The sequence below is a fragment of the Mastacembelus armatus genome, chromosome 21 (assembly GCF_900324485.2).
Source record: "Mastacembelus armatus chromosome 21, fMasArm1.2, whole genome shotgun sequence".
Lineage (NCBI taxonomy): Eukaryota > Metazoa > Chordata > Actinopteri > Synbranchiformes > Mastacembelidae > Mastacembelus > Mastacembelus armatus.
In genome coordinates this window covers 13,476,837-13,491,629 of record NC_046653.1, presented here as the reverse complement: position 1 = coordinate 13,491,629, position 14,793 = coordinate 13,476,837, and the positions used below count along the sequence as shown (strand labels likewise).

Genomic DNA, 14,793 nt, shown 5'->3' with positions numbered 1-14,793 from the left:
TATCATAACAGTTATCAGTAACCTTCAGTTTACCCACAGGGGCCAGTAGTTTTTAAAATGGTAAAACACATTTTATTCTTTTCTCACATTCGTACACAAAACCATGCTTACTCATATTGTCTACACCCACTGAGTACTTTAATAGGTACACATGTAATTAAAAGCAATCCAATACAACTGCCTCACTTTAAGATAGATAATGTTTCAGTTTTTGGTGAAATTGGCAGAAATGTATAAATTTAATTGTAAAGTTTTGTCTTATCTTAAAGCAGTGTTGTACTGCTACTGGTGATGACGTTTCTTTACCACTTTAACACAGTAGAGATAAATTGTATACAAAGATTGTATGGCTCTACTTAAATTGTAATTTCAATAACACATTGAATTATGAGATGTTAAATTAATAATCTAAGAGAGTTTTAATCTTTTATGGATTTGAACAATTTGTAGTTTTAGTATTTCCTATAAACCTGGGCTGGTCTGGAGTGTTATCCATAATTTTGAGTAGGGCAATTGATTTTTAAGTCTCTAGTGGGAGAGAGAGAAGGTTTATTACCTGGTGACCTGTGTGTTTACCATGAATCATTATTCTGTAGTTTATATGTGTAACAAAAGAGGATGACATTTAATATTTTTTTCCTTCATTTTTAAATATTTTTCTTAGTTAACTGTGTAGTAAGCTTTATTTTATGACTTTGTTGGAAGTGCAAACAGATTGCTGCTATGAGCAGTGATGACATAGAAGCAGATATCAAAGCCTGCTCTTCCTTCTACTTTTTCTGGCTAAAAACAGTCTATAAAGTATAGTGATGAAAAGCTCTCTCAGTGGTAAATCAAAGGCTAGTTAGTTAGGAATGATGCAAGTATGAGATGTATTAGTTGTATGTATGTATTGATACTGAGTGTTCCTGGAAGGTTAATGAATGTAGAGCCATATTTAGCTTTTAAAAAATGCAGCAGTGTGTTTCTGTATGTTGCTAATCTAGAACCACTGGTTGCATCATGTTGCCTATTATGAAGGAACAAGAAATTGTCAGGTCAGATGACCAGTTCTCAGTTTATGACTGGAGGTGGCACACGGTTTTTGGTTCTGCACCTATAAAACAAAAAGCACATAAAGCTCCCATTAGAACATGAAACTCTGTGCAGGAAACCTTGCCTGACTTGCATGAAAAAGCTGTGCAAAAATCAAATATATGTTACTGTATAACTTAACAGAAATATAGAATTTATGACAAGCAACTTGGCTTCTGGAAAATAGGAGAAACTTATGAATCTTAAGGTATTGTCTCTGTTTTAGCCTTATAGTAATTAGGCGAGGGAATTTATGGTGCTGTTTCACCCGTTTCATTTAGTTTAAACAAGTGATGAAGTCGTGTCTGCTTGATATATGTAGTCCCAAGGTCTAAAGTTTAGCAGCGGGATGCAGCTGACCACCTCTAAAAATATGCTTGAATCCCAGATTGTTCTTATTTGGAAGAGTGAATGTAATATTTTCCGTAGGAATGCAGGAGTATGGCTTTATGTGGGGCAATCTGTGTCTATTCTGCATGATAAAACATGGAATAGCAGGGTGATATGAGTTCTAGGCAGGTGCAGTAACAGAGGCTAAAGTAGTTTCATTATGTATGCTTCTCTGCGGTGAGAGGTCATACCTGGGTTTCAGGACAAGACTGCCAGTCTTCTGGAGAGCTTGTGGGAAGACGGTAAACTTACAAGGGTGTCTCTGAGGTGTGCAGATGGCATTGAGAAAAATTGAATTTTCTTGGGAAGTCATGGCCAGCTGCCTGCTGTTCCTTTTTTTTTTTTTTTTTTTTTTTTTTTTTATGGGTAGCAAGAGGTCTTCATTGGGCAACAGGGATTTAGTGTTTTCCTCACTTCATCAGTACACGGCAGCATTGTGCATCATTAAGTTTTTTCATTGTAAAGTAAAAAGTCTATCCCCCCAACCATTTCATTTCTGTGTGCTTAAAAAAAAAAAAAAAATATATATATATATATATATATATATATATATATATATATTTTTTTTTTTCAGGCTGGACCAGTGATTCTAAAAGTTGACCGTAGATCACAAACATACATATTATCAATGATAATGAAATATTTACTTATTCTAAGTAGCATAAATGCCACTTAGCTGGATGAGCATTTTGTTAAGAGCCTGCAGATCCTGTACACAGAGGGATCTGTGGTGTCAGCGAAGATGGGTGTAGAGGTGACACCAAGGTGAACGCTGAGTTGTAGAATGGTTGGAAATCATTGATATTCTGACTCGCAGGCTGCAAATGGCTTGGTGGCAGATGGAGTCTTTGTCAGGGAAGAAAAATGGCAGCTCAGGAGCATCAATGCCATTTTCCCTATCAGGTCTGCTGGCAGGCGTTGACCTTCTGCTGCTCACAGCGATTTCCCCAGCACATGATCAGTTATCTCACTTCCATTGTTTACTAAGCTAGTGGAAAAGGATTTAAATGTCAAGTTTTTTTTTTTTAGTTGGGGATTGCATGTGGAATTATGAAATTGGTGTTTGTTGTTGGTGAATAACGAGGAAGCAAATTGCTTATAGTAAACAAGCAGGTTTTTGTACCCTTCTAATTGATTTGACTGTGTTCCATCAGTTTTTTTAATAGCTTTGTTAATGGAAGAAATTCCTCAGGAATATAGCTATATCAATTGGCATCAGTTTGGCAAGTGGTTTTCATTAACATTGGTTGACTCAAAATAAATGTTTAGCTTAAGTGAAGATGTTTTTGCAGATCTGCAAATTTAGTAGTGCCTATTCTCGTCACACAGCTGTGATATTCGGTCATTATTCTTCACTGTGAACAAATTTAAGTCATAATACAATATTAGATGAACTTGGGGGAAATGTGTAAAAGAAATAAATGATGCAAAAAGCAGGTGACATTGGGACCCCAGTTTAATGTGTGTGTATTTCAGTTTGATGGTTGATTTCATTGACAGGTCTCATAGTTGTGAATTGATGGCTCTCCTGTAGTAAAATGGATATTGTAGTCATGTAGCCTAAGTACCCATGGATATGTTTGGGTTTAAATTTCATCCTTCAAGATAATACTAAGCTGCCATGCTATGCACCATTCCTCCCCTCTTTCAGGCCTTGCTACACACAGATTTCTGAGGTCTATGTGTGTTGAGTTTCATTAACAAACTAAGAAAAATGCTCCTTTAGTAAGGCTCTGTGTGTGGCATGGAGACATAGTGTTGGATCATTTAAAATCAAAACTTCTGCAGGCAGATAGATAAAATATTTTTTGTTCTCCCTGATATTATAATACTATGAAATGTACAATGTTTCTGTAGATATGACAGAAAACATCAAACTGTTGTTTTTGATTTTTGTTAGTGGTTGAGTGATTTAAATGGTTGGCATGGAATGTATTTCTACTTTTTTTTTTTTTTTTTTTTTTTCCACAAAGAAAATTTAGGTGAGATTTTAAGGTCAGAATGGCATTACCTGACTACATTGCCCATGGCAACCCAATATTCAATTAGAATAATTCTTTAAATCAATATACAGATCAATTGATACCTCTTTTTAGATTCTAGTATCTGTCATTGGATGTTACGTTTGCTGTTTGGTTGATAGCACAGAAGAGAGTGGAGGATAGAGAGGGAGTGAAGTGGAAAGAGGTTGGTGGAGTCGGCAGAAAACACACCGGGCACAAAGCACTGTAAAAGTTAACTAACAAAATAGACCCAACATATTGGCTGAAAAAATCAGCATCATATATTGGCCATTGGCTACTCTGATTTCTAAAAATCATCATTTCATCAAACAATCATTTCTCTCATTTTTGAGTAAAAATGCTGGTACTCTACCCTTGCACCTCACTGAAACAGTTCTTCCTGAAAGTCTTGAAAAAGCAGTAAAAGCAGTTTTATCACACAAATTGTCATACAGTAGCTTTGTTTTGCCATAAAATTACACAATAAACAATCTGAGCTAAATTCTTTATTCTGCAAAGAGCTTCTAAGAATACCTCACCAAAAATATTGCTATGCTTTTGAAGTGATTATCGTAAGCAGTGTTGTCTTGTGTGTATAATATAATACAGTGGTGTGAAAAAGTGTTGGCCCCCTTCCTGATTTATTTTATTGCATGTTTGTCACACTTTGTTTCAGATCATCAAACAAATTTAAATTTTAGTCAAAGATAACACAAGTAAACACATCATGCAGTTTTTAAATGAAGGTTTTTGTTATTAAGGGAAAACAAAATCCAAAACTACATGGCCCTGTTTGAAAAAGTGTTTGCCCCCTAAACCTCATAACTGGTCGGGCCACCCTTAGCAGCAACAACTGCAATCAAGCGTTTGTGATAACTTGTAATGAGTCTGTTACAGCACTGTGGAGGAATTTTGGCCCACTCATCTTTGCAGAATTGTTGTAATTCAGCCATATTGGAGGGTTTTCGAGCATGAACCGCCTTTTTAAAGTCATGCCACAGCATCTCAATCGGATTCAGGTCAGGACTTTGACTAGGCCACTCCAAAGTCTTCATTTTGTTTTTCTTCAGCCATTCAGAGGTGGACTTGCTGGTGTGTTTTGGATCATTGTCCTGCTGCAGAACCCAAGTTCGCTTCAGCTTGAGGTCACGAACTGATGGCCAGACATTCTCCTTCAGGATTTTTTGGTAAACAGCAGAATTCATGGTTCCATTTATCACAAGTCTTCCAGGTCCTGAAGCAGCAAAACAGCCCCAGACCATCACACTACCACCACCATATTTTACTGTTGGTATGATGTTCTTTTTCTGAAATACGGTGTTACTTTTACCCCAGACGTAATGGGACACACATCTTCCAAAAAGTTAAAACTTTTGTCTCGTCTGTCCACAGAGTATTTTCCCAAAAGTCTTGGGGATCATCAAGATGTTTTCTGGCAAAACTGACGCCAGCCTTTATGTTCTTTTTGCTCAGCAGCAGTTTTCGTCTTGGAATGCTGCCATGCAGACCATTTTTGCCCAGTCTCTTTCTTATGGTGGAGTCATGAACACATGAACACTGAGGGAAGTGAGGCCAGCATCCAACATCCAGTTCTTTGGATGTTGTTGTGGGGTCTTTTGTGACCTCTTGGATGAGTCGTTGCTGTGCTCTTTGGGTAATTTTGGTCAGCTGGACGCTCCTGGGGAGGTTTTCCACTGTTCCATGTTTTCGCCATTTGTAGATAATGGCTCTCACTGTGGTTCGCTGCAGTCCCAAAGCTTTAGAAATGACTTTATAACCTTTTCCAGATTGATAGATTTCAATCGCTTTCTTTCTCATTCATTTTTGAATTTCTTTGGAGCTTGGCATGATGTCTAGCTTTTGAGGATCTTTTGGTCTACTTCACTTTGTCAGGCAGGTCTTATTTAAGTGATTTCTTGATTGTGAACAGGTGTGGCAGTAATCAGGCCTGGGTGTGGCTAGAGGAATTGAACTTAGGTTTAAACCACAGTTAAGTAACAGGCTGGGCAAACACTTTTTCAAACAGGGCCATGTAGTTTGGGATTTTGTTTCCCCTTAATAATAAAAACCTTAATTTAAAAACTGCATGATGTGTTTACCTATGTTATCTTTGACTAATATTTAAATTTGTTTGACGATCTGAAACAAAGTTGTACAAACATGCAAAAAAAATAAGAAATCAGGAAGGGGGCCAACACTTTTTCACACCACTCTATATAGTATTATTAGTCATTCAGCCCATTTACATGGAGCAGAGTCCTCATTGTGTTTGGTATCATTATGCACACCAGACTGAATATGGAGAAGAGACAGTCTCATTAAAAGAGCTGCAAAAATCATCTGATTGCTGTGGTTCCCTAAAAAGATGAATAGAGAATAATGCATGCCAGTTACATATTACATTTTACATTTTTTATTTACACAAATTCCCATTATTTCTTTCTTTGCACTGAGCCAGTTGCTCAAACAGACAAGACTGTTTACATTTTCCGATGACAGGGCAGCTCGCTTTTTCTGAACAACATGCCCTGACAGTGAAAATAATCTTTCACAAGGTATGGATGTGGCAGGTGTTGCTAAGTATCTGCAGACATCATTTTGTAAATGAATTTACTGTTCAGAAGACCTTTTTCTTTCTTTCTGTTTGCTGCTGCACTCTTTACTGTCTATGGCTGCATTTTTAATTTGTCCTACTACGGGCTAGGCCATGGGTCAACCAGGAAATGCATGCTGCGATAATCGCATGTTAATATAAATGAGAGCCATTAAAATGAGTTTGCATTAACAGCCCTGTGTGTGTGTGTGTGTGTGTGTGTGTGTGTGTGTGTGTGTGTGTGTGTGTGTGTGTGTGTGTGTGTGTGTGTGTGTGTGTGTGTGTGTGTGTGTGTGTGTGTGTGTGTGTGTGTGTGTGTGTGTGTGTGTGTGTGTGTGTGTGTGTGTGTGTACAGCGCGCGTGTGTGTTCCCCTCAATATTGGGTTCTCTACCAGAGGTCTTGGAGTTTGAGGGTTCTTCGCAGTGTCTTAGCTGTTCCTAGTGCTGCGCTCTTCTGAGCTGAGAGCTCTCATGTTGTTCCTGGGATCTGTTGGAGCCACTCTCCCAGTTTGGGGGTCACAGCCCCGAGAGTGCTGATCTGCAGACAAGCAGAACGCAAGTGGCGAAAAACCAAACTCCAGGTACATTTCGACTTGTACAAAGAGTCTTCACAACTATAACCAAAAACTAAAAAATGCAAGGCAATCGTTTTTCTCAGAGGTTATCAATAGAAACAGCAATAATGCCCGCACATTGTTTTCTGTTGACTCACAAACCCAGCACCCTCTCTTCCTTCTGAACTGCTGTCCAAAAAGTCATGCAATGATTTTGCAGCCTTTTTCACAGACAAAATATCAAAGATAAGACAAACTATCTCTAGCTGCAGTCCTAGGAACATGACAATATCACCTGTGCCTCCTTGTTCTCCAGTGAATCTAGAACATTTTGATCTCCTTGATCACAGAGCTCTGGCAGAAACGCTTCTACAATTAAAATCTACATCATGCTGCCTTGATATTTTACCAACAAATTTTTTTAAAAATGTTTTTAACAGCTTAGCTCCAGATGTATTGCAGATTGTCAATAGTTCTCTTCAGTCAGGGCAGTTTCCCCAGGCCTTAAAAACTGCTGTTATAAAACCTCTTCTTACAAAGCCTAATCTAGATGCTTCAGCAGTAAGTAACTACAGGCCAATATCAAATCTTCCATTTCTGGGAAAAATAATTGAAAAAGTAGTTTCTCAACAAATTCACAGATTTATGGTGATTTATTTGGTCTGGATTTCGCGCACACCACAGCGGACTGCACTTATTAAAATTTTAAATGATTTACATTTGAATAATGATGAATCCAAAACCTCTGGTTTAGTACTACTGGATCTCAGTGCTGCATTTGACACAGTTGATCATGATGTGCTGCTTGATAGACTAGAGGCGTGGGTGGGAGTTACTGGCTCAGTGTTAAATTGGCTAAAATCTTACTTACAAGATAGAGACTATTTTGTCTCACTTGGTAACTATGAGTCTGAGCGAACAAAAATGAAATGTGGGGTTCCTCAGGGGTCTATTCTTGGTCCTCTCTTATTCAATATCTACATGCTGCCCCTTGCTCAGATTATGGAATACTACAACATTGACTACCATACCTATGCAGATGACACCCAACTTTATATATCAGTATCATCTCATGATTATAGTCCTCTAATTTCATTATGTGAGTGTATTAATCAAGTCAAAGAATGGATGCGCCAGAATTTTCTCCAGCTCAATACAGACGAGACAGAAGTGATTGTTTTTGGCCCCAAAAATGAAAGGTCAAAGGTCATTGCTCACCTTGACTCCATGTCATTGAAAGGTACAAATCAAGCCAGAAACCTTGGTGTAATCATTGACTCAGACCTGAATTTTAACAACCACATAAAATCCATCACTAAATCTTCCTATTACCACCTGAAAAACATTGCTAGAATAAAAGGTTTTCTGTCTAAACAAGATGCAGAAAAACTTGTTCACGCATTTATTTTCAGTAGGTTAGATTATTGTAATGGCTTGTTCACAGGTCTTAGCAAAAAGTCAATCAGGCAGCTGCAGCTAATCCAGAATGCTGCTGCCAGAGTCCTTACAAACACCAAGAAACTGGACCATATCACACCAGTTCTTAGATCACTACACTGGCTTCTCGTTAGTCAAAGGATAGATTTTAAAATCTTATTGCTAGTTTATAAAGCACTAAATGGTTGTGGACCAAAATATATCCAAGATATATTGGTTCCCTATGAGGTTTCCAGACCCCTCAGGTCATCTGGGACAGGTCTACTGTGTGTTCCCAGAACCAGGACCAAACAAAGTGAAGCAGCATTCAGTCACTATGCTCCTCACTTGTGGAACAAACTTCCTGAACACCTGAGGTCTGCTCAAACTGTCAGCTCATTCAAATCAGGACTGAAAACTCTGTTGTTTACTGCTGCCTTTGAATAATTGTTCATCCTTGTTTTCTTAATGTGCTTTTATGTTTTATTTTAATTTACTTTACTTGATTTAAATTTATTTTATGTTAAATGTCTTTACTTTTAAATGCTCTTTTCAATGCTTTTAATGTAATTATATGCCTTGTAAAGCACTTCGAATTGTGTAGTGTATGAAAGGTGCTATACAAATAAATTTGCCTTTGCCTTTACCACAGGGACCACTGTTGCCTTCACCTTCCACATCTTTTCTAGCTGTTCTTTCAGCCCCTGGTATTTATATGACCAGAATGCAGTTAAAGCAATGTATATGTATATCTGGGAGTTGCTGGTTCTTTAGCCGGCTTTGACTTCCAACCTTATGAAGCTGATTAAATTTAGTGTTCCTAGGACCATAATTAAATCTGGAAACATTTATGGACACATGCATCTGTCATGAAGGTTTGTCACTTGAGTTATGCCACTTGTGTTATTTATTAATCAGCTCATTAAATTTATGTGACAGGGGTATTCCTTGGCCCAACTTTATCATCATTGCTTTGCTGTCAGCACACACCTTGCTCTCTGACTACAAGCAAGTAATACCAGGAACTAATAGTCCAGTTAGCACAATTTGTATGAAGCTAGATGTCAAAACCCTTATCTGATCATGTCTCCAAAGGTGAGGGTTCTTCTGCATATTCATATTAGTTGCCAGCAAATAAAGCATTTTGTTTCTGTTTTATATACATTCCTCTCTGCCACTCCCTCACTCATAGGCAAACCTTTAAATAAGCTTTTATCTACGTAACTGTCAAAATTCCCATCCTTTAGTTCTAGCAGTGGAGAAAGTGATGACCCCAGATGTTATCTTGCAGCTGCAGATGGCAGAGATGTGAATAGAAAAAGACTAGTAGCACTAGTAAGGGACCTCATTCTGTATTTACAGTCATCACATTTGAAAAAGGCACTGCTACCTTAAGCTACTGTGTGTTTAAATGCATTTGTACCATTGTCTCTCTGGTCTCACAACAGGTTTGGTACCACTTTAAAGTGAAGTGCTGTTTTTGTGGTTCAACTTTGTTCACACTGCTGTTGAAACTGACTCAAAGCCAGCTCTCTTAACCTTTTAAATGGCTAGCGTTTATACCACGAAGTATCATGAAATGCAGCAATTTTTAAAATATGATTAATATAAAGTGACAGCCGTTGTTCAAGCATGTTCAGTCAGTTATACTCCCTGATTTGTTGCTTTTTAAATGAAGCTTGGGTAGGCCAAACTGCGTGGTCATTGTTTTAATTATTGGATGGTAATGTGTAACAGCTAATAAATATCACCTATTAGCATGTACAGTGTGGTTTAGAGCCATGTTGTCATTGTTAGTGCTTTATGACATACATGTCTGAAGAAGAGCCAGCAGTTGATGGAAATTTAGCAGCAAAGAAGCTCTTTTGTGAAGATGGCTGAGAGGCAGACAGGAAATTAGTTATTTTCACTGCACATTCATCAAAATAAAAATAGTCTGAGTGTCCCAAGTGACTCTTGCACGTCTATTGAAGCCACAGCTGCATGTGCTGTGTGTTTAGTATTAACTCTCCAATGAATTTCAGGTGTTTTGAGCACCATTAAAATAAGCTCTTTTTTTTTTTTTTCTTTTTTTCCCCCTCATCTCAAATCCATTGTCCTATGTTTCATCCCATAAGAATTAGCATATTGAAAATAATGAAATGCCCTATTTAATTTTATAACCTTCACCTATTACTTTTCTGAAATTATGGAAAAAAAACAGTTATGTCCTGGTGCCAAGAACAAAGAAGTCTGGATGGCAAAACTGTTGCCGTTGCCACTTTAGTCTCTGATAACCTTTGATTTAATGACTAACAGAAGCAGAATGTCACCAGGGACTGTCTGTGCGCCAGATTATTCAGTCTGTGGCTCTTGTCCAGCGTCTGATAACACTTTTATTTTGACAGTGGCATGCAGAATTGCCAGAGCATTATGGACATATGTACGTGTTAAAGTATAGGTATTTTTTTTATTGTAATCTGCTGGCCATAATCATTTTACCAATAATCTTTAACCATAAGACTAGATATCTTTTTTTTTTCTTCTTTTTTTTTACTTTTTTGTTGTTTGTTTTGTTTTTGCAATTTTTTTCCCCCAGTTTTTAATAGAATTTTGCTGCACCTGGTTTGACTGTTGTCATGTTATTCAATTGCCCATTTGGGCTTCCCATCAGACTATAGTTACTGGTCAGTAAGTCCCTACTCACCTACCTGAACCTACTGGAACCTACTGGTTGGTTTGGTAGGTTGTTTTTATCCCACTGATCTTCATTGTCATCATTTTGTGTTATGTCATTAAGTTTAAGCATGACAGCTACTCAGTTATATTTAGGGATTGAAACATGTTGGTTAGGTTTAGGAAATAAAACGTCTTGGTTAGGTTTATGCAATAAAACAAACAAAAACATACATTAGCATTTGCAACTGATGTTGCTAATTGCCATTGACTCGCTCTGTCTCCAGTAGGTGTAGTAGGCTCCTGCAGACCTATTGATAATGCCTATTCAACAGTCAAATCGGCTGTTTTAATAGGAGTCACATCACTTGTGAAAGAGGTCTGGCTTCTGTATATTGAGTATCACATTTGTGAAACAATTTCAGCTTGGGCATTCACTTTACTGTAGTGGGGTCAGTTGGAGACTGATATCTGTCAGAGTATAAAGTTAACAGTACAACTCATGGAGGATGTTGTAGAAAAAATTATATGCTTTCTTTCTTTTTTTAAACACAAGTGAGCAAGTTGTTTTTTTTTGTTTGTTTGGTTTTTTTTGTGTGTGTGTGTGTGTTCTAATCAGACCTGTGTTATTTAAGACAGCTCTATCGAGGCAGGAATGATTTATCTTCTATTAGAGTATATAGTTTTGCCGCCAGCACTGGCGAGAGACATTTCAAAACAGTCTCTTTACGTATTTATAAAAGCATACTTCTTACTTTTAATGAATTCTGTTAAATTCAATATTTCACTGGCTTTTGTGCTTAAAATTACATTTAAGGACACCCTAATTTTGTTACTGTACCAACTAGGTTAAACCAAGCCTAAAATATTATCCCTGCATATTTTTGATAAGAAATGCATGGGTGAACAGTGAACTCAGGATTGTCTTTTTACCTACTTTAACAAACTCTAAGGCAGTGAATTCTTTCTCTCAAATCATTCTCTTCTTCCTACGTAATGTGCTGAATTTACCATCCAAAAACTAACGAAGGGAGAATTTAAAAGTCATTGCAGCTGTGGCACAAATTGTGTTGCATTGTGCATCTTTAGGAGTTAGTTTCTTTTTCACAATTAATGGTGTACAAATGGCTGCCTAGAAAATCTGTCAGCTAGAGAGAGCTCGTCCACATGTGTAACCCATAAAATACAGCATTTCAAGGTGCATTTAATTCATTTTAGTTTTTCTATAGGCATGCATGGGTTTTCAATACATATACATTGCTGGTTATGTATGTTAGGGGGTTTGATTGGCACATTGTGAAAATGTAAATGTCAGTCTCATAGGTAGTGGGCAGCAAAAATTAGCAGGGGTATGTTGTGTGTTTGTTGAAACTGACTGACTTTTAATGCTTATGCTTATGCTTCAACTTGCCAACGTTGAAAGTGGCCTGGCTCTACCACAATGCCAAGGTGGGCCTTGCAGGTTTAGCTCTGCAACACATAATACACATGCAGATAATAGAAATCATCACTAACCTATAGCAGATGTAGTTTATACAGTTTAAATGGTGCCATTTCTGTGTTGCATCTTGAGTGTCATACCTCACTGTAAAGTCTGAAGCATGTGTCAAGGCTGTGTCACACCTCTATTAATATAACATGTTTCTCTGTGTTATCCCTCCCATGCTTGTTCCATCTAGTGCTGATGGCCCTTTCTGTTACTTTGTTTTTCAGGAATTTGCTATGGGAATATAATCCCATGCTCCCCGCATCACAGCAACTATAATTGAGATGTGACATGTGAGTCCTTGTACATCTCCAGCCAGCACAATAGGTGATGCAAGAGTTAATTTACTTAAAATTGTGTTTCCCTTTTGGCAGCCTGACATTATCTTGCTGTAAGGATGTACTGCCAAATTCTGAGGTTAATTTTCCTGATTATCTCACTTTTTCTATATTAGTGACCTTCATTTAAGACATTAAGTGTGTGCACAGGTGCTTGTTTGAATGTAAGCAGCATCATCTGCTTCAATAAAGCAGTGGACATATGGACACTGTGTGACTAATGCTTTGAAAGGGACACATGGGATCTGTTTTATTGCTTCATTTGGCACACTCCAGTCCCACTTCCCATTACGGTTGCTATGTGATTTATGTTATTCTCCTCACAGAGTCAGAGAAAGGAATAGGAAAGTAAAAAACCGTCATTGTGATGTTTACCTTGATCCTAGCTGCCTTTTATTTTATCTTGGACATTGACAGTGGGGAGAAAGGGGTGGGAAGCACATTTCTATGTACATAATGGTTGTTTGTATAATTATCTGAAGAATGAGGGGGATATTGACATTGCAGTGTGAAACATCAAAGACTCAGGGAACCTTGGACCTGTAACTTTTTTTTTTGTTTTGTTTTATTTATCTCCTCCCTTCAAAAATACTGCAGGAACTGACTGCATACTAGGCTATGAGGACCTATATCCAAACTTTCATTTACAGATTTATATTAAGTATCCATTCTATTGGAAAATGTACTGCTGTAGCAACACATGAACAATAAAAATGTCATCCAGAGAATGCTGTTTTCTCTGTACCAGCTGCAATCTCTAACCTAACAACAGATTAATAGCAGTTGATTGGGACATGCATGAAATGACTTGTCCTTTTTTCTCTTTCTCCACTGCCTCACTTCCTTCTTCTCTGCATGTGTCTAATTAAGCATTGCAGGCTGAACTATACAATTTATATCTAATGCTTGCTATTGATTGGGCAGCAATAGACTGGAGCTCCAGAAATGTGTTGTTGATGAATGTCTGTGCAGAATATGTGGGACTCCTGTTTCCACATCACATCACACACCAAGATCACTCATGAACTCATGAAAATGATTCCATGGGCAAACTGCATACATAACGCTACTGTGAAGCAGAAATGTACTGTATTTTTTTAAATTATTTTTTAGACATTTGTCATACTGAAGCCTCAATCATCAGAGTCCATTTGCTCCCTTAACTACCGCAATTTCTACTGTATTCATGGTAGCATGCAGTACTTGTTTGAGGCTGTCAGTACAAGCAGAAATGTATTATTATTATTTTTTGGCATGAAGGTCTGACTTAAAGATGGATATGTCCTGAAGAATGATGATAACAGAATGCCAACACTTGGTGTTTTGCAGATAATTCTCAAGAGAAAAAATGGATTATTATCCTGGCATAATGAGGACAAGTGGATGTTTTTGCTGGCCTCACAGCGTGTGTGTGGTTTTGCATAGGAGGTCAAAGATGTGATTAGACTAATGCATAAAACATTATGGCTGAGACATCCAAATCAGTGAGTAGATAGTGTTAGAAGGTGTTAAAGTAAAACTTGGGCAGGTTTTGTTATAGATCATATTTAGTATGACAGTGGGACTACTGCTGTATCAGTTTCGCAGAGCAACCTAGAGGCTCTCCAGTGTAACCAACACTCCTCTGCCATCTGCCACCCAACACTAATATTCAGAGTTGTTCATCAGTTGCTCCCTAGACTCCTTATTTACAATCTACAAGTAGTCGCTTCATCAGTACTGTTCAATCCTTGATGACAACCATCCTTACACTCATGAATACATGGTTTCTGGAAGCACAGGACCCTTATTTGAAAGAGCAAATATTTGATGAATGGCAAACCAGCCCTTATAAGAATCTTGATTGTGTAGCAATGAGATTTTTTTTTTTTTTTTTTTTTTTTTTTTTTTTTTTTTTGTTATTCATCACTCTACACAGGTCATCTCTCATGACAGGATGCTTTGTGTACATGAACACCTATATCTGAAAGGACATTGTGTTTCCATGTATAGAGACACAGAAAAGGATACCTCTGTATTATGTTGTTTGAGTTAGGCAGTTGTCAACAGCAGCTTCACAGGGAGTACTCTAATTTTGATGACTCATTTTTTTCTTGATTCACACATTTGTTGTGTTTGCCACATTTACATATGAAGTTATGCATCTTTTAGGCTAAAAACTGTACATGAAGGCCTTGTGCTAAAAATTGGAGATGACACCTTATTCAATAATCACTATAGTTATTTATTATTAAAATGCTAATGCTTTAAGATAATGGATATGCTACTAAAGTTATTAACACCT

General features: G+C 37.5%; 1 protein-coding gene across 11 annotated transcripts in view; it reads left to right on the top strand.

Moving 5' to 3' along the window:
• The window catches only part of LOC113123457 (bromodomain adjacent to zinc finger domain protein 2B-like), a 50,283-nt gene that overhangs the window by 6,830 nt on the left and 28,660 nt on the right, over positions 1-14,793 (top strand). Inside the window, exon 3 of one of the 11 annotated variants that reach the window (XM_026295556.1) lies at positions 12,399-12,464. The exons of the other annotated variants lie outside the window; for them this stretch is intronic. The gene's annotated coding sequence lies outside the window, so the exon portion shown is untranslated. The remainder of the gene's footprint in view (positions 1-12,398; positions 12,465-14,793) is intronic. 11 annotated transcript variants of the gene reach the window in all.